An 18,848-nucleotide genomic window follows, 5' to 3' on the forward strand; every position below is an offset into this window, starting at 1 on the left:
GAAACCTACTTTTCCAATGTAAGCAATGCTTTGAATTGTGCCTGGGATTCCAGACCAGGAGGTGGAAGCTAGTTCAACTCTTGCTGATCTCAATAAGGATTGATCTCAATAATTAGGAGCTATGTTGCTATTAAAAAATATCCTTTCAGAGTTCTTAATAGGGTTTTTCAGGACACTTCTTCCACTATTTTAGGACACTATTATGGATATTGTTGTTGAAGCAACACCTTATCTCGGTGCTCCAGCAACAGTTATCCATGGGGCCTCCCATGACCCAGGAAGTAAGTAATAGAAAAGGGCTAGAGTTGAAACTCTGGGCTGAATATTCTGAGTGACATCTGGAAATGGGAACAGGGAAGAGTGGTGTGAGTTCTGATTCCTTGTTGTTTCTTCTCTACTTTCTCTGTGGGGAAGGAATGGGGCAAAGCCAAGCATTCCCCTTTCACTTCTCTGCTGCTAAACTCTTTTTGACAAGTGAAACTGGAGCAGGAAGGAGGAAAGAGGTTACTGATATAGATACCACAAGGCAAAATGTAAAGAAACTATTGTCATGTATGTAATAAATAAACAAAAGATAAATTGAGGTTAGTAAAATATTGAGATCAATAGAAAAAAAAAAGACTCAGGGAAAGTCTTGGTTTTCTCATCTACCAGTTGTGGGACTTAGAACTCATAAAGTCTATGAGCCACATCTGGTCTGTTACTACAGACAGTAATGCCACCTCCCCCCAGGGGTAGTGTCCTAGAACTGAGTGTCCTGCAGTATGTGCTCGCTATTTATCTGTTGAGTCTCAATTAGCACTGAAGCTTCAGCAGAGACAGCTCAGAAGGAGCAGTGCTGTGAGGAACTCAGGCATGAAGAACGCAACGTATGGCGGACATACGTGATGGCCTATTTTGAAGTGCTAAACTCAACGTGAAAGCCCTGTCAGTTTACAAGCGAAAGAAATCAAAGTTGAAAGAAGCACCATTTGTGATTTATTTCACCCTCTTCAAGGAAGTATTATGTTGTTGATTCACCAAATACTTTGTAATTGTGAACGATACTATAAAAAGTATTATGTGCCTACATTACAAAGGGAAACTAATATAACAGCAAAATGACCTTAAATTTGCTCTTCTTAAGGAGTTGTTAGAAAATTGGACTTGAATTTTGGTAATTAAAATGCTGACAATGGATTTTAATTGTTCCCATGGTTTAAGATTAATACACATATTCCTCATTAACTAGCTGTCATGTTCATAATGTCCAATTGAAAAATCAAACTTTGAGAACAGTTTCTTGATGTTAGTATAACAGAAAGCCACCATGCAGGATCCACTCCATGATTCACAGAAATGAATTTGGATGCATTTAATTTAAAATGGCTTCTTAGTAAGAAAAGTGACTTTGAAATACTTTATTTATATTATCACTTTATTTTATATTACTTTATTTATGTTATTAAATTTTGGACATTTCTGAAAACATTTTTCTGTGGGCCTACTTTTAGCTAGAGTCCCTGCTCACACCCCGACTCCCTCATTCTCTTGCTTTCTCATTTAATCCTCAGGTAATCAAAGTTTTGTTAGCATTTTGCTTGTGTGGGGGGAGGTGAGTGCTTTGCTTTTATATTTTGGCTAGTGTAGAATTGCAGGATGTAGTAGGCTGAGATAATTAGAATACTTCTAGTCACAGACCTCTTGAGTTTTCCCGAATTCCCACAATGTGCACCCATTGGAAATTAGCACCATTTTTTTGTGATAAGTTTCACTTTGATGATCTTATTATAGGCTACTCAGAAGTGCTCCTGACCTGAGCAGGATCACCAGCCCAGTCCTTATATCAGGACCATGGTTGGTTGATTGTTTTTAATTATTTACTACTACTTTTTTATTTATGATGTAATAACGTACATGGTTTAATTCTTTAAGCAAATAATGTCAGAAAATACACAATGAAAAGTAACTATCTGTTCTATCCCAAATTTTTAAGTCCTTTTTCCCAGAGGCAAACATGTTTTTGGTATATATACTTCCAGAAAGATTATCATCTACTGGCACACATATGTGCTATATGTGATATAGGTAGGATGATATAAAAATATTTTGCCTCAAAGTGTCTTGGTTATAAGAATGTTTTTAACTTTTTAAATATGTGCCATGCATAATTTACATGCTATAAAATTCACAAAGCATTACAAGTATATACACTTCATTAAGTTTTGCTAAAATGCTAGAATTGTATAACAAGCACCATCATCTGTGGATCATCCATCATCCTGAGTTCCTTTTTCCCATTGTTTGCCTATTCCCTCTCCTACCTCTAGTCCCAGGTAACCACAAATTTGCTTTCTAAATAGTTTATTTTTGTAAGTAGAATATTTTTATAAGTTGAATCATAGAATATATAGTATTTTTCATAGCATAAAAGTTTTAAGAATTATTCAACAGATGTGTGTCCAAGTAGTTTGTTTCTTTTACTACCCAGTAGTATTCCATTGTATGGACCTTTCTTGTACATTTACCAGTGGGTGGGCATTTGACAAAACTGAATTTGCAGAAATGTGAAGGCCTACTTCTAGAATCTTTATTCTGTTTCACTGATCTGTATATCTACTTGTGCTAATAGCATGCTTTCTAGATTATTGTAGCTTTATGTTATGCCTCAAAATCAGAGAATGTTTGTGAATCCTCCAATTTTTTTCTCCCTTTTCAAAATTATCTTGGCTATTCAAGTTTCTTTGCATTCCCATAGACATAAAAAATTTTTATGATTGGATTTTTAATTGTTTTAAATAAAAGTCCTGTGAGATTTCAGTGTTATGTTGAATCTATAGTTTCCCAGATTAACATTAAGCCTTTCACTTCTCATATGTATCTTCATTTATTTTGATCTTCTTTAATTTCTCTCGGTGACGGTTTATAATCTTCAGTGTGCAAATTTTGTACATTTGTTAAACTTATTCCTAGATATTTTATTCTTTCTAATATTATTGTACATAAAATTATTCTTAATGTTATTTTCAATTATTCATTGCTAATATATATATAAAAGTATTTGATTTTTGGTTTTGATCTTGTACACTGCAACTGTATCAAACTCACTGTTTATGTCTAGGGACTTTTGTAGCTTCCACAGTATTTTCTACCTAGTTACTATTTCTTTCAGTTACACGTCTTCCTTTTCTCCTTTCCAGCATGTATGCCTTTGAAAGCTTCCCTTTGCCTTATTATACAATCTAGAACTCTCTGCATGCTGTCAAGTAGGAGACATACAAGCAGACGTCCTTACCTTCCCTAGTTAAAAGAGAAAGCTTTAGCCTTAGAACATTAAGTATGATTTTTAGGTGCAGGATTTTTATATGCCCTTATCAAGTTGAGGAAGTTTATTTAATTAGACTTTTAATAATCAATGGGTCTTGAGCTTCATCAAATTTTTTCTGCATCTATTAAAATGACCATGTAATTTTATTCTGTTATCCTGTTGAAATAGTATATTATGTAATATAATTTTTAGATGTTGGACTAATTTTATATTCCTAGTTTAACTCCACTTGGTCACGGTGTCTCTTTTTTTTTTTTTTTTAAGTTGATGAATTCTGTTTCCATATATTTCGCTAAGGATTTTTAAACCTGCTTGGGCAGGGGGTTGTTCTGTTGTTTTCTTTACATGTGATGTCTCTGTCTGGATGAAAGCGCCAACCCCCTTTGCTTTCTAAAAAAAAAAATTGGGTTCACATAGTATTTCTGCCTTAAAAGTTTGATAAAATTCCCTCATGGTGTCATCTAGGCTAGGCTTTTATTTGTTAAAATATCTTTTTAGTTGTTAACTCAATTTCTTTTCTTGATTTAGGACTCTTCCAGTTTTCTTTTTCTTTGTGAATCAATTTTGGTAATTTGTGTTTCTGTATCTAAGAACCAACTTTTGGATTCATTGATTTTCTTTGTCTTTCCAGGGGAGGGAAGTATTTGTTTTGTTTCAATAGTTTTCACTCTAATCTTTCTAATTTCATCTCTTCCATTTATTTGTGTTTGGTCTACTTTTCCTTTTCAATCTTTTTGAAGTAGATGCTCAGATGAGGGATTTTAGTTCTCTTTCTAATAAAGATATTTAACGCTACAAATTTACTTTAAACACTTCTTTAGCTAAGTTCCACAACTTTTGAAATACCATGCTTTCCTTTTTCACTCAGCTTAAGATATTTGCTTATTTTTCTTGTAATTTCTTTTTTGGATCATAGATTACTTAGAAATGTGTTACTTATTTTTCAAACATTTGGGATTTCCTAATTCTTCTTCTATTGTTGATTTTTAATCATTTGATTGTGGAAGACTTAATTTATATGATTTCAGGTCTTATTAATATATTGCACTTGTATAATAGCTTAGTGTCTTGCCTTCTTAATTTAATTTGTTTTGAAGAGTTTTATATATGCATTCAGAAATATGTTCCATTATTTTAATTCTTATAATCAGATACCTTCAAATGGATATTTTTGTTGTTTTCAGTCATTTTCTATTATAAAAATAATGTATCTCTAATCTATCTGCACAAGAGTATAGAGTTATAATAATCTATAATATAGATTCATTCTTTCATTCTCTTTTCTTCTTAAACACTCACACTGTGACAGACTATTTTTTTTATTTGTTTGTGTTTTGTTTTGTTTTGCACTGGAGACAAAGTAATCAACAGAGATAAATGTATCCTTTTTCTCATGGAGTTAATATTCTATTGGACAGAGACAAATGGGTAATAAATACCAATGTAAGTACATTCTTTCTTTATTGCATTTATATCTACCCCCAGAGCTTTTATATCATCTTATTTCTCTCCTTGTTTTCTTCATTTCATTCCCTGGGCTTTGGACACATACATTCATGCCACTTAGAATTAACAAACACTTTGCCTCCTGTTTTCTTATTTGCATACCTCTGACTCATTTGATACATTTAACTGCTGTTTCTTGAACAATATTAATAATGGAGATTATGGAAATTTCTGTCTTAATTCATGAGTTAAATGGAAACAGTCTCATTTTATACAATCAATCACAACACTGGCTTTTCACTTTGAGATTAATTTTACCATGTTAAGGACATGCCCCACAACTCCATTTCATTAGGAATCTTTATAAAAAATGGATAATGTCAGGACTGGGGTTGTGGCTCAGTGATAGAGCACTTGCCTAGCATGTGTGAGTTATTGGGTTCGATTCTCACTACCACATATAAATATATGAAGAAATAAAGGCCCATCAACATATAAAAAAAATTTTTAAAAAAATGGATAATGTGACTAGGCATGGTGGCACATGCCTGTAATCCCAGTGACTCAACAGGCTAATAGATCCCAAATTCAGGGCAGCCTCAGCAACTTAAAACTTAAACTTTGAAACCTTGTCTCAAAATAAAAAATAAAAGGGGTTAAGGAAGTAGTTCAATGCTAGAACATCCCTGCATTCAGTCCCCAGCATGGCAAAAAAGAAAAAATGTATAACTAATTTTATCAAAAGCTTTTTTGGCATCTATGAAAATGATAGTTATTTTCTCCTTTAATTTATCACTGTGATAAATTGTATTAAGGGATTCATTAGTATTGGACTATCCAAAATTCTATTTGTTTATGTAAAATTTTGCATTAACATTAATTTATGATATTGGTATGAAGTTTTCTTTTTTTGTTAGACTTTTACTATTAAAGTTATGCTCTTCATAAAAGCAACAGCTCTCCTTTCTCTGCTAGGAAACAATTGCATTGAAATTATCTACAATGTACATCTTTGAAGTGATCTAGTTCTGATGTATTGTGTTTTGTTTTTTATTTTTGTTGTTGTTGTTGTTGTTGTTTGGTTAGTTTGGTTTGATGTAAGGATCTGCACCCTCTTAGAACTTTCTCATTTTCTTCCATCATGATTAATCTTAGAGTTTCTGTATTGCCTGGGCTCAGTTTTTATAATGTATGATTGTCCTTCAAAATTATCTCTCTCAGTCATGTTTTCCAATATATTTCAATAGCCTTCTCTATTTTTCTTGCAATTTCCACTTTACCTAAAAGTATTTCTATTATTCTCATTTCTTAGTAGTGCTATTTTCTTAATTAGATTGACTAACATTTTTATATTTTAATGGTTCAGGAAACATACTAGTTTATTTATAAATAATTTGTTGGCTAATGCTCAACCTAATATGGAACAGGAAATCATTACAGTCTTTGCAACGGAGGCTCTTTGATGTCTGGAATAAAGAAAACCCAGGCTGATTGCCAGCATCAATGCTTATCTTACATTTTTCTCTGATTTAGATTAAAATTCAACAAAGTTCCATATATTATTTGTGAACCTCCTTTAAATTGCATTTGATTGGGTTTTGAAGCTTTCTCTTCCTATACCTATTCTTCCCTTTTTATGCAGAATATATTAGATAATGCAAAACTTCCCTTTTTAAACATTTAAAGAAAATTCAGTGTTTGAAGTGCACTATAGATTATATCAGAGCTTTGTTTGAGGAAAAAGCATAAAATTATATACAAACAGAATTGCATTTATATAAAAAAATTCTTCAAATTTAAAGAAAACATAATTATCAGAAGAAACATTGTATTCCAATTTTAAACTATATAGAGAAAAATATGAAAAGTAATGCTATAAGAAGTATTGGTATTTTAAATAGTTCTAATACTTTTTTCCAAAACATTTTTAATTAACAATAATTTAAGATTCATGGGGAAAAATGAAAGTACACCATATACCATTTGCCCATGTCACTGTTAATATTTGGTCCTACTTGTTTCATAAGTTGTGTGTGTGTGCATGTGTGTGTGTGTGTGTTTTTGAACTATTTGAGAGTAAGTTTCATACATTAATCCCTTTACCCCAAAATATTTTTGTATTTGTTTCATGTTGCTCTTTGTTTGGAGAAATATTCAAGTAGTTACTTGGTTAATGATATAGAAGACACTTTTAATGAAGCAGTTAGGAAAAATCCACCATGACCACATAAACAAATAAAAGACTTAAGAAATCATCAAAACATGTTTAAGCAGCAAAAACAGATTTAAAGTCTCACCAGTCATAAGGATCTGACACAGGAACATTTCTGACAGAAAAGCACGGGTTATTTGAAAATATTGGTATTCCGAGAGATTAGGAGAATTTCAAAATGAATATTCCACATTGAATGTTATTCAAAATAATCTGACTTCCCATTTGGTGTCAGTGTATAAAAATACACGACTTAGTAACAAATCTGCAGCATGAGTTGTAAATGGCATGATATACTGGCTGCTGTATTAACAAAGATGCCCTCAAGTCTTAGTAACTTACCACAATAACATTCTGCTCTCCAATCATGTAATTTCCAGCACATGTGTTCCTGTATTGGCATATCTCTTAGCTCTCTCCTTCTTTCTGGTAGATCTCTGTATACTGTGACCTACCAGATCACATGAATCTCAGAAGACATCCCCCTACTAGGTGCTCCTTAACCAGCTCACAGCTATAATGAGAAACAGTGAGTGCAGTATCATTAAAAAAGGCTTCAGGGGCCAGTGCTAGAAGGGGTGTATATCTCTTCTTTCCACATTGTATTGGTAAGAACTCTGTTCTGGATCCCATTAACCACACACACAAAAAGAAACAAAGAAAGCTAGGAGATGCCATTATGTGATACTCAGAGCATTTGAGGAATGGTTTGAATTCACACAAGTAGTAGACACTTCACCCTTGATAGTCCTCATATGTTATCTATACCTTGACCTGAATCTCAGGGATATATAATTATTGGTTATGTTAAATCATAGATGAAAACTTTTGTGCTATGATTTTGTATGGGCTTTTGAGGTACACTCAAGCCACCAGCATATCTATTAAATTTTAGAAAGCATTCTCATATTTTCAACTTTCTTGAAAGAATTTAGAATTAGACCTAGGCTTGGCCATAGTTCAGTAGCTCTGAACTATAAATATCCAAGTAGAGATATCTAAGTGTATATCAATGACAATATTCCCCATCCTGAACATGAAAACACCATTGATCTCAGAAGACATACATATATAGGGAAATTGATGCAAAGATGACCCCGAGGATGAGAGAGAAAAGATAGTGAGAATTCCTGCAGAGTTGTTGCCACACCACTTAGAAGTAGCAGAAACAAAACTCAAACTGAAATTTTCTGACTATAAGTTTGTTGTTGTTGTTGTTGTTGTTGTTGTTTTGGTACAGGGATTGAACCCAGGGATGCTTCATCACTGAGTCACATCTCCAACCCTTTTTATTTTTTATTTTGAGACAGGGTCTTGCTAAGTTGCTTAGGGCCTTGCTAAGTTGTGAGGCTGGCTTTAAACTTGCAATCCTCCTGCCTCAGCCTCCAAGCCACTAGGATTACAGGCATGTACCACTGCACCTGACCTGACTGTAAGATTTTACATTATATCAGTTTCCCCAAAATTTATGGAAAACAAATCTTTGATGGCTTCTGTTGGCCGTTCTCCTTTGCTCTGAATTTTTTATTTTCTTTCTTTGATCTACATTTAATAAGCATTTGATGAGGATTTACTGCACGCTCAGCACTGGTCTAGGTGTTAAGAATGCAGTCATAGCAAAGACTCTGCCTCAAGAAGATTATCTCCTAAGAGAAATTAGACAACAATTAATGAAATGCCTGCTGGGCATTGGAAAGAACTAAAACTGAAAAACAGGGTCACAGAGAGGAGAGTAGTGAATGAGGCAGTAGAGAGTAGTGGACAAGGAAGACAGCTCTCTTGGAGTGCAGAAATCAAAAGGAAGTGAGGCAGTGAACTGTATGGATATTGAAGAAAGAGCATCCAGGGTCCTGGGGCAGGCTGTGCTTGGTGTAGACAGGTCAGCAACAAGGGGTTACTGTGGCTGAAGCTCAGTAGGGAAGAGGTGGAATGTAGATGAGATCAGAGAGATTGGTGGGAGTGGAGCAAAACCAATCATGTAGTCTGGTGTAGCCATGGACCATATAAAGGACTTTGGGTTTCACTTTTGAATGAAATGATGAGCTGTGGTAACAGAGGAGTGACGTAACACAGTAAAAGGCTCATGCTGGCTGCTGTGTTGAGAATAGACTGTTGGTGAGCCAGGATGGAAAAACAAAGATGAGCAAACGGTTTTCACAGCAATCCACATGAGAGATGAAGAAAGCTTGGAGCAGGACCACAGGAGTGAAGGTGGTGGGAAATGGAGAATATAATTCAAAGGAAGAACCACAGGACTTGACAATGGATGGGAATGGGGGATATAAGAGAAAGAGGAATCCACGCCTACAAAGTTTTTGACCTAAGCAACTAGAAGAGCAATTGCCCTTTATTGATGAAAGGAATATAATAGATGAGCATGGGCATAACGGGAGAAAGAGGGAATCAAGAGCCCTGTTTGGAACATTTCAAGCTTGAGATGTCTCTTAAATATCCAAGTAGAGATGATTGGCACGTGAAGGGTAGTTAAAGCCGGATACTGATTGAGAACATCTACAGAGTGAGTATCAATAAGCAAGAGAAACATTCTAAGGACTGGGAGCCTCCAATTTTAAAGATCAGGGGGGTGACTAGCAAATGGCTTGTAAAGGAAAAGAAACATTAACAGAGGGGTTCCTGTGGCTTTATGAAGGAAAATGTTTCAAAATGGAAGGGGTAAACAGTTGTGGCAAGTTCCAAGTGAAATCGGGATGAGAATTTAGAATTAAATTTGACAGAGGTTCAAATGAGTTAACATGACCACTCAAATCAGTTGGGGGAAAAAATGAAGTTTTTCTTCTATTCGGTTGCCTAATTGATGAGAAGTCGATCAGTGCTTCAGTCACTTGAGAACAAAGCCCCCTTCATGTTTGAATCTGCAGTGTGCATTTATTTGCATGGGCTGTGATTTTATGTATACGTGAGGTGGGGAGATTATACTTTCTCCCTTTTCCATTGTCCTGGATTATCTTTATTTTCTGCCATTCAACTAAAGTGAGACCAAATTCTTATCACCAAAAGTGCTAACTTTCCTGTTCATGCCAATGTCTAATTTATGTGAGATGTTCTGTGGCAGGTTCCAAAAGGAAGAGCAGTGATACTTAATGTGTTTCTGCATCATTCATTGAAAGCTTATGAGGGGGAATGGCAACCATTATCAGGAGATTCTTGGAAACAAGTTAGTTTTCCAATCAGCCTTTTATCATAAAGTTCAAGTACATAAAAATAAAAAATTTAAAAACTGTAGTTTCAATTTAACTCAAAAAGTACCCTGTTTTATTTCCTTACCCACATGTGTGCACACACACATCAGTTAAGTGTAAGTGGGGTTAATTATCAATTTGTTCTATCTAAAATTATATCCATTGGTAATTTCTAAGTTTAAATGGAAGAAGAGATAGCAGAAGTTTTTTATAGATGGCAAATCCAATATGCGTGTAACAAGATATAACTGTTAATCACTGACCTAATCTTAACCCTTTACTTATCCCATTTACTAATTTGAGAATATCTTCAGTGCAAAACAGAAAAGAGTGAAGATGTACATTCATCACAATCACCTCTCTAATTGCTCTAGTGGAGATAAACAGAAATGCCAATTCAGAGAAACTGCTGGTTTTTAAAATCTTAATTTAAAATAGCTAATTTCCCTCAAGAGCAAGGACTAAGTCTTATTTACCATTTTTCTCTCAGAGCTTGGCATGCACATTTGTTGAATTATTTTATTGTTATGACATTGGGGAGAGAACGATATTCACAAAACAAAATCAGGAAGATGCATGTGTGAGTCCAACAATGCAGCTGAGTGTACAAAAACAGAACTATTTTTCTACAGATTTTCTTGTGTCTGGGTTTCTAAAGTGACCATAGCAAAGCTCTGTCCTCTTTGGTCCTATACCATGCATTTGCCTAATTTGTCTTTCTTCTTCCTCTTTGTTCATTCCACAAATGTACCAAGTGCTATTCTAAATATGGAAACAGTGAGCAAAATAAATTCTTGTTATGGCATTTGTCGCAAATGGGTAATAACATTAATCCTGTAAATCAACCCACCAGTAATACTAGTTATGTGACTATAAAATTTGCCATTCCACAACATTCTCAGAAACAAACATACAGGATTATTGGCATTAGATGATGAAAAACTCACTTAACTGAAATCAGAATACCAGGTTTCTAGTAAAATCTGTGCTGCTCATACACATGGTAACTTTGAGCATGTCAGTTAGGTTTTCTGCCCACCAGCTTCTTGTTTTTAAATCAAAGATAATGTGCAACATCCATATCATCTCGAACTCTAGCATTCTCAAGGTTTCTGAGTTACAACCGTGCCTTCATTAGTTGTAGATCCCAGGAGAAAGGAGTCATTAAAGAATAGTTGGTTTTCTACATATTAAGCATAAACTTAAATCCTGCCTCCTCCTGGTTCACAGTAGTAATTCCCTTGCGCTCACAGTCCTAAGTTTATTAACCTTATACTACTTGGCAGTAATAGCAGAATATGAGATCTCAAAAAAATAAGGGATGAAAAAGGAAAGAGGCAATGATGGTTTTAGCCAATAATTCTAAAACTGTAGAAAGATGGTCAAATTTATGATTACGTAAAATACATTCAGTCAGTAAATTACTTTTAAGTGTGAGGAAGGAATCCTCATGCCTTTCATTAAGACTTTTTTGAAAAAAGTAACATCAAATCTAAAAATAACCAGTATACAATATTTTTGCCAAGTAAGTCTCAAATTTTTCTGTTTCTATAAATTTTAATACCTTAATAACAAAAAAAACCCATCTACCTCTGGGGTGTAATAAATTCTATTTTGACAGTTATGCTGGTCATGTCAAGAAGACGTTTTGCCTCTGGAATACTAGTTGCTCAGGCATGACAGCAGAAATTTATAGTGGACTGTGTGCACTCAGAGCTACATACAAGAGAATTCCAGATGGTAAATGCCAGAAATTTTGCCATGAAGACTGCTGAATCACAATGCTTACATATAATAGGTTCTTACTTGTTGCATAAATGAATGAAATCACCTTCCACTTTATCTGGCTATAAAACATTATGAAGTCATGTTCATTTTCATATTACAGAATATGAAACCGTAGACTTTTAATGAATATAAATTCTACCAAAAAGTACAAATGAAAATAATTGCAGTTTTTATACCACATTAATGAAAGTTATGCTAATTGCCCTAAAATTTAAAGAAAATGTATTATGTTTTGCCTCTCCTCCTAATTAGCATTATTTCACAATGTGGGGTACTTTTATGGAGAATTTTGTAGTGCATTAGATAAATCAGTTTTATATTTCCAGGAGAGTGAATTTTAATGAGTATGATAATGCATTTCATTTCAAAAACAGTTTTATGTTCCAAAGCGTCTTCTACTGGTAGATTGGGAAAAGTTGTTCCAAAGTAAAACTTCCACTTAAAATTTCAAATGAAATAAAGTTAGAAGTATAAATGAATCCATTTCGTATAAATGGGTATAAATTCAGGATAAATATTTCATTTGAGCTATGTATTTTCTATATGTTAAAAAATATTCAAAATATTTATGCCAGCCATTTAAAGTGACTTAAATGTCTTCTAAATACTACTTGTCACCCTATATACAGAAAAAAATAAATGAAAACATTAATGACTATTAAAATATTAATTAAATCCACAGTAGCTGGGGTTTAATGGAATACGCCATCATTCCAAGGGCTTACGTATAAATTCTTCTCTCACACCTCAGAAACAAGCCTATCATTTCTTCTTACCTTCTGGTTTCAGAGGAAGACTTGTTGGTCCTCCATTCAAGGACGCTAGCTTCATCTTGATTGGAAGGAAATCACTTCTGTCTACTCAAGGAGCTGCTTCATCAGTATCTTCCTTATCAAGGAAACTGTTATAATTTGCTTTTTCTCTGGATACCTTACCCCAGCTTATATACTTGCCCAAATTTATCCCATCCTTTAAGACAATTGCCTTGATTCTGCATTGCCCTCCAGCAATGGTCCTTTTTCTTTTCTTTTATTCACAGTCAACTTTCTTGAAAGATCATCCATTTATGTACCTACGTATATTCCACCCTATTCCATACATCATTTAAAATAGCTATTCTTGGAGGAATAGTCTTCACTTCACATCTATGCTTCCTTACCTGCTGTTGTAACTACTTTATACCTACCTTTGTCTGGTTTCTGTCCCCACTATACTTCTGAAAAATCTTCTCCCTGAGGTTGACAATGGCTTCCTACTTAAAGTCTAAAGGGATTTCCCATTTCTTCCAGAATCTCTCCTCCCTTGGCTTTCAGGACACCAATCTCCTCTGGATATCCTCCCACTCCTTCTCAGACTCTCAGAATCCCTTTCTTTGTCCAATCCTTGAAAATTGACATTCCCCAGCTTTGGTTGCTTATAACTCTTTTGTTATATTATTTGAAACCACATCACCACAACCGTGGCCACCCAGATAATGTTATCCACTTTTATCATTTTTTTCTCTTCTTAAAATCTGTTCTTCTGTTCCTTATTAACTTATCACATTTTCAATATGAGTGTTTCTTATATCCTATAAGTTTAACCAATAACTTGTTATGGATATATTTGAAACAAATATATGACCTAGAATTAAAAACCATGTAAAAAATGTATAGTGGTTAAAAGCAACACCTCATTTTGCAATAATAAACTTCCTGAGTGGCCAAATCATGAATAAGCACTTTTGATCTCCGCTAACAGACCTGCTCAACTGACACCCACTCCAGTAGGTTCCATTGTACAGGAATAAATAAGGTCAATAAGCTGCCTTCTGGCAGGGTGTGGAAGCACAAGCCTGTAATCCTGGTGGCTTGGGAGGCCAAGCAAGAGGATCTCAAGTTTGAGGCCAGCCTTAGCTAGGCACTAAGCAACTTACCAAGACCATAGACCCTGTCTCAAAATTAAAAAATAAAACACAAAAAGGACAGGAGATGTTGCTCAGTGGTTAACACCCCTGGGTTCAATCCTCAGTACTGAAAAAGCAAGAGTAAAAGAGAAAAAGAAAACAAAAAAAGAAACAGCCTACTTCTTGCTTTCGTTTCAAAACCCACAGCCAATCTACACAGCAAATGATGGCAGTTTTCTGGTGAGATCTCAGTTCTTCATATATTCATTTTTTTTCCCCAAGAACTGGAAACACAGATAAGAAGTATGAGAGAGGCTGTACCTTCATAAAGACACGGAATCCATTTCCTGGCCTGACATGTAATGTTCCCTCAAGAGAAAACAGGAAATGGGAAGTGGAGCAGTCACTTAAGGAAATAGAGGTTACAAGTAAAGAATGATTGTACTTCTGGACTTGTGTCCATTTTGAGAATTATATTATAATTAGGCTAACAGCATAGTTGTATAATTCAGGAACACTAAATTAAATTCATTCATGTTTCACAAGTGCTCAGGGAGAAAAAAAAAACATGGAAACTGAAGGAAGATCAACAGAGTAGAGGAAAGGGTCAGGGTGGTGGTGGGGACTACTAGGGAATGATGTTGGCTAAATTATAGTGTTATATGATGTTTATGTCCTAATATATAACAATAAATCCCACCATTGTATAACATTACAATGCACCAATGAAAATGGCGGGGAAGGGGAGAGAAAAATCTGTGCTTCTCCCTGGCCTCTAAGCTTGATAAGGCTCAATCTTACCTCCAAATCCTCCATTGCCTGGTCCATACCAATCTCTTTAGCTCCATCTTACATCACTCCTTGCACTTAATCAATTCATCCATTCTTCATTCTACCAATATTCATTAAGCACGTACTGTGTTTCAGATACCATTAGCTGTTCTGTGATACAGCATAAGCAAAACATGAAAAATGTTTGTCTTCATGGAACTTAATCTCTCCTAGCAACACAAAACAGTTATTGTATCTGTCTTTGTTTATTATTGCAAATTATTTCTTTTCACCAGCCAAAAAAAAAAATCCCCTTTCCTTCTATGTTTTATGACAGACTCCTGTTTATCCTTGCGAATTCAGGTCAGGTGTTACTTCTGCCTGGAAGACTATTCCAGCGTCCCTCATGTCCCCAGGAAGCCCTGTAAATCCTCTCCTCATTTCTTCAGGTCAAAGTTCATTAAGTGATATTATTGGCATTTCCATTATCCCCCTTCAGAATTTCTCAGAAGAATCCAACAAAGGCATATTATACCTTCTAGCCTGGGAGATGCCTGGCCTTTTAAAAATTGTAAATGGAGCAGTAATCCAAGTGATTCTGGCATCCACACACTCTGGCCAGTGGATCTCTGCTTGTAAGGAATCCACACAACAAGGATCTGATCTAGTTGAGAGGACAATTTACTGCTCTAAACAGTCTTGCGCATATATACATATATATATATATATATATATCTCCTGTGAAATATGAATGAATTTAATTTAGTGTTCCTGCATTATACAACTATGCTATTAGCCTAATTATAATTCTCAAAATGGACACAAATCCAGCAGTACAATCATTCTTTACTTGTAATCTCTATTTCCCTAAGCACTCTTTTAGCAGAAATGTGAGCTATATTGTATCCCCGTCTGTATCTGTACCTTTTAAGTATTTAGTAAATAGTGTTTAGCCATTTGCTCCTCCAGAAAAGCCTCTTAAATTCATGAGTTTCTTTGCCAATTTTGTTCAAAGCTTCACATTTTCCAACAATATACCTTAAAATATATGGATGCCTTTGCCCTTCCTTTTATTACTCTACATGGATTTTTTTTTTCCTTGTGGATTACCTTTCAGCAATGGTTCCTGATTGAAGGCTATAGGATCCTTCCCCGTATACCAGGGGTGCATTTGTAACTGTACAGAGTCATTTGGGAATTGTCTTATGGGAAAAGGATTTCAGAATCAGACTTTGAAATAAAATTCTGTTTTGAATATGTTAGAATTTTGCTTGGGTTCAAAAGGCGGCATGTGCTTGCCAAGAGCTGGACTTCTGCCACACCCCAGGTTCTCAACACATCCCAATTGCAAGCATGCCTCAGCCTCTGCACCCTTTGAAGACCTGCTTTGTGTCTGACAAGAGGAAAGGATGAAGCAAGGGAAAGGAGAACTTGTGGTACCTTCTGGGGATAAAGGAGGAGGAATCTTGTCCCTATAAGTTGTCAAATTTGAGGGAGGCCTTCAAAGAGATCTCTAGGAACTTATAGTCAAAAAGTCACTGTACCTGTCCAGTAAACTTTTTTGGGATACAAAAAAAGTGCAACCATGCTTGTCTGGGAGAATAAAGCATGAAAACTCTAATAGTTTTAACCTCAAGGCTGCATGACTTGAATTTCTATTTATTATACTTATTTTCGAGGCTGCTTTTCTTCATCAGTTATTATTATGACTGAGTTTTTATTGTCATTGAAAGTCCAGGGATCAAGAATGCAAAAGTACTCTGCTTTGGGGGACTACTACACATCCAAAAAAGGTCCCATCCAAAATCTTTAGAAGCAGTGTCTCCGTTGAGAAATATTCTGACTCTTCCCAAAAGCCAGGAAGCTTCTCCGGTTTTTCCCCTCAAATCTTCTCTTCTGCTGCTGGTGAAGTTTGTCAAACTTCTCAGTTTACCTGGTAGCAGCTCTGCACTCCTCAAGCTCCTTAAGATGAGGTGGTCCACCATCCTCAGTATCTGGGAACCCAGTTTTACATCTCACCTCAGATTAACTGAATCATATTCTGCATTTTAGCATTTCCCATGTGATTCATATTCCAGTTCAAATTTGCATATTTTAGTACACAGTTTGGTCTTTTGAATGCTTAATCCTTTCCCTGGATGAACTCTCCTAATTTAATGGAATAGATATGTACCAAATGAACGAAGACCTCTCCAAAGGAGGAGATCATTTAGTGGACCTTTTCAAGGCATATGTCCTAACAGATTGAGGAACTGCCTGGGGAAGGCACAGAGGGAAATAGTGAGTGACATAACTTCTGGGATGGCCAGTCATAGGGAAGAAAAGTTGTACTTTCTCAGAATCTGAGCTGACATCAGAATAAAGAAATAAGAGTCTCCCAGTTTTCCTCAGAAGAATGAATTATCCAAGCTCTCCCTGAAAGTCTTAATAAAGTTACTTTTTTATTTTTTATTTTTTGCCTTTAATCTATTCCTTCAGAAACTTGAAAAATTATTTATTATAAACAAAGAGAGCGGTAAATGGAAAATAAAAGCTTTGGTTCATAGATGCAATGCAAACATAATTAATAAAAAGTTACTTTTTAAATTATTTTTATTTTTTTAATTTATTCTAATTTGTTATATATGACTGCAGAATGCATTTTGGTTCATATTACACATGTGTGTAGCACAATTTTTCATATCCAAATTAGAATAATTTTTTTAAAAATAAAAATAATAATAAACAATAAATAATTTTTTAAAAAAAAACAGCTCCCACTGTGGTGAAGCAGCTCCAAGCCAGTGCTGGGAGTTAAAGCTTCCCCTATGCCTCTTTTTAAACGTTGTAATATTTGAATCATACAAATGTATTATTTAACTCACAGTCAACCACTTCCCTGATCCTCCCGGGCTCTCTGATCCCACTCAGGAGGCCTGCAGTCATGGGGAGCCAAGGGCTATGGGTACCACTTTTCATACATTCCTTCCCACCATGAAAGTTCAGCTTCTAAATCAAGCAGTGTAAGAGACTAGCCAACAACTCATGGGAACATAGAACGATGGAAACATAGACTTTAGTAAAACTTATTTAAAAGTAAAACCACAAACAGTTACATATGCATTTAAAAATATTAATGAAAGAAAAGTTTTTAACTTATATCTACCTCTTATGAAATACTTAACATGATTTGTAACAGAGGAATAAAACCATATTCCTAAAGAAGTGACCAGAGATTGTGCTTATCACTTATGCCCTTTAAAAAGGTTTTCTGCTGTGAAAGTAATTGTGTACCACACAGACTTTTGATGATTGCTAAAATATCATAAGACTACCATTGTACTCTGCTTCTAAAATACTGGAAATTGCCTTAATGTCATTCAGACAGGGCTCTTGAGTGTTGGGAGCTCATCTGCTCTTCCTCATCAAGCGTGATGAGCTGAGCACAGGGTTTGGTCTAATTAGTTCCAGTGCTATTCCCCCAAGTGCTACTTGAAGGCATACTTTAGCTTCTGAAATTAATAAGGACAAAAAACGAGAATGTGTTGATTCAAATGTATGAAGCTTACTAACAGTTTGATCCAGGCACATTAAACATATGCATGTGCAAAGAATGGATTTCTGTGGATCACCAATACCTGCTCACTAGGTGATGATGAATCCCTTGGCTGAAAATGGTTGGGTGCCCTCAGAATCTTCATCTGGCATCTCAGCTTTCATCCAACACCCTCATCCCCACTTTTGCCAGCATGTGGGTACTCTCTCTGATGAAGTTGCCGTGGCTAGTGTTTATGTCCCCCTGTTTGATCGGAGGTTTTTGTGCAATAGACTTATTCCTAATGAGACTTCTCTGTCATTATCCCTTTCTGTAAGTCACCTGGTTTATGTCCCCCAAAATATATTACTGTAAAATGCAAAAATATTATATTCCCCCTTGGCAGACTGATCCAGAGCTGTTAGTGGCAAGCCCAGTGTCCAGCAGGAATGTAGGGTGTCTCTCCTTTATGTAGCACAATGCCACATCAGAGTGCCGGGCTGCCCTGAAGTTCAGCCCATTTGTACACAATCCATGCAAAGCCCACTCTCCAGTTTCTTCATCTAAGTTGAAAGAAACCTACCACAAATCCTGGTTTCATTTCATCATGATGGCATTGGGAGCTAACCTGGTATAGATCTTAGGGGAACAGACCCTGAGTTCACATCTTAGTCTTGACTTGACCTGTGAGATCTTCCACATGTTCTTTAGGATCACCAAGCCTC

General features: G+C 35.4%; 1 protein-coding gene across 13 annotated transcripts in view; it reads left to right on the forward strand.

Annotated features, from left to right (window-relative positions):
* Positions 1–18,848, forward strand: part of Magi2 (membrane associated guanylate kinase, WW and PDZ domain containing 2) — a 1,272,989-nt gene that overhangs the window by 1,051,775 nt on the left and 202,366 nt on the right. The gene's annotated exons all lie outside the window — the stretch shown is intronic.

The sequence above is a fragment of the Ictidomys tridecemlineatus genome, chromosome 2, assembly GCF_052094955.1.
Source record: "Ictidomys tridecemlineatus isolate mIctTri1 chromosome 2, mIctTri1.hap1, whole genome shotgun sequence".
NCBI classification, from domain to species: domain Eukaryota; kingdom Metazoa; phylum Chordata; class Mammalia; order Rodentia; family Sciuridae; genus Ictidomys; species Ictidomys tridecemlineatus.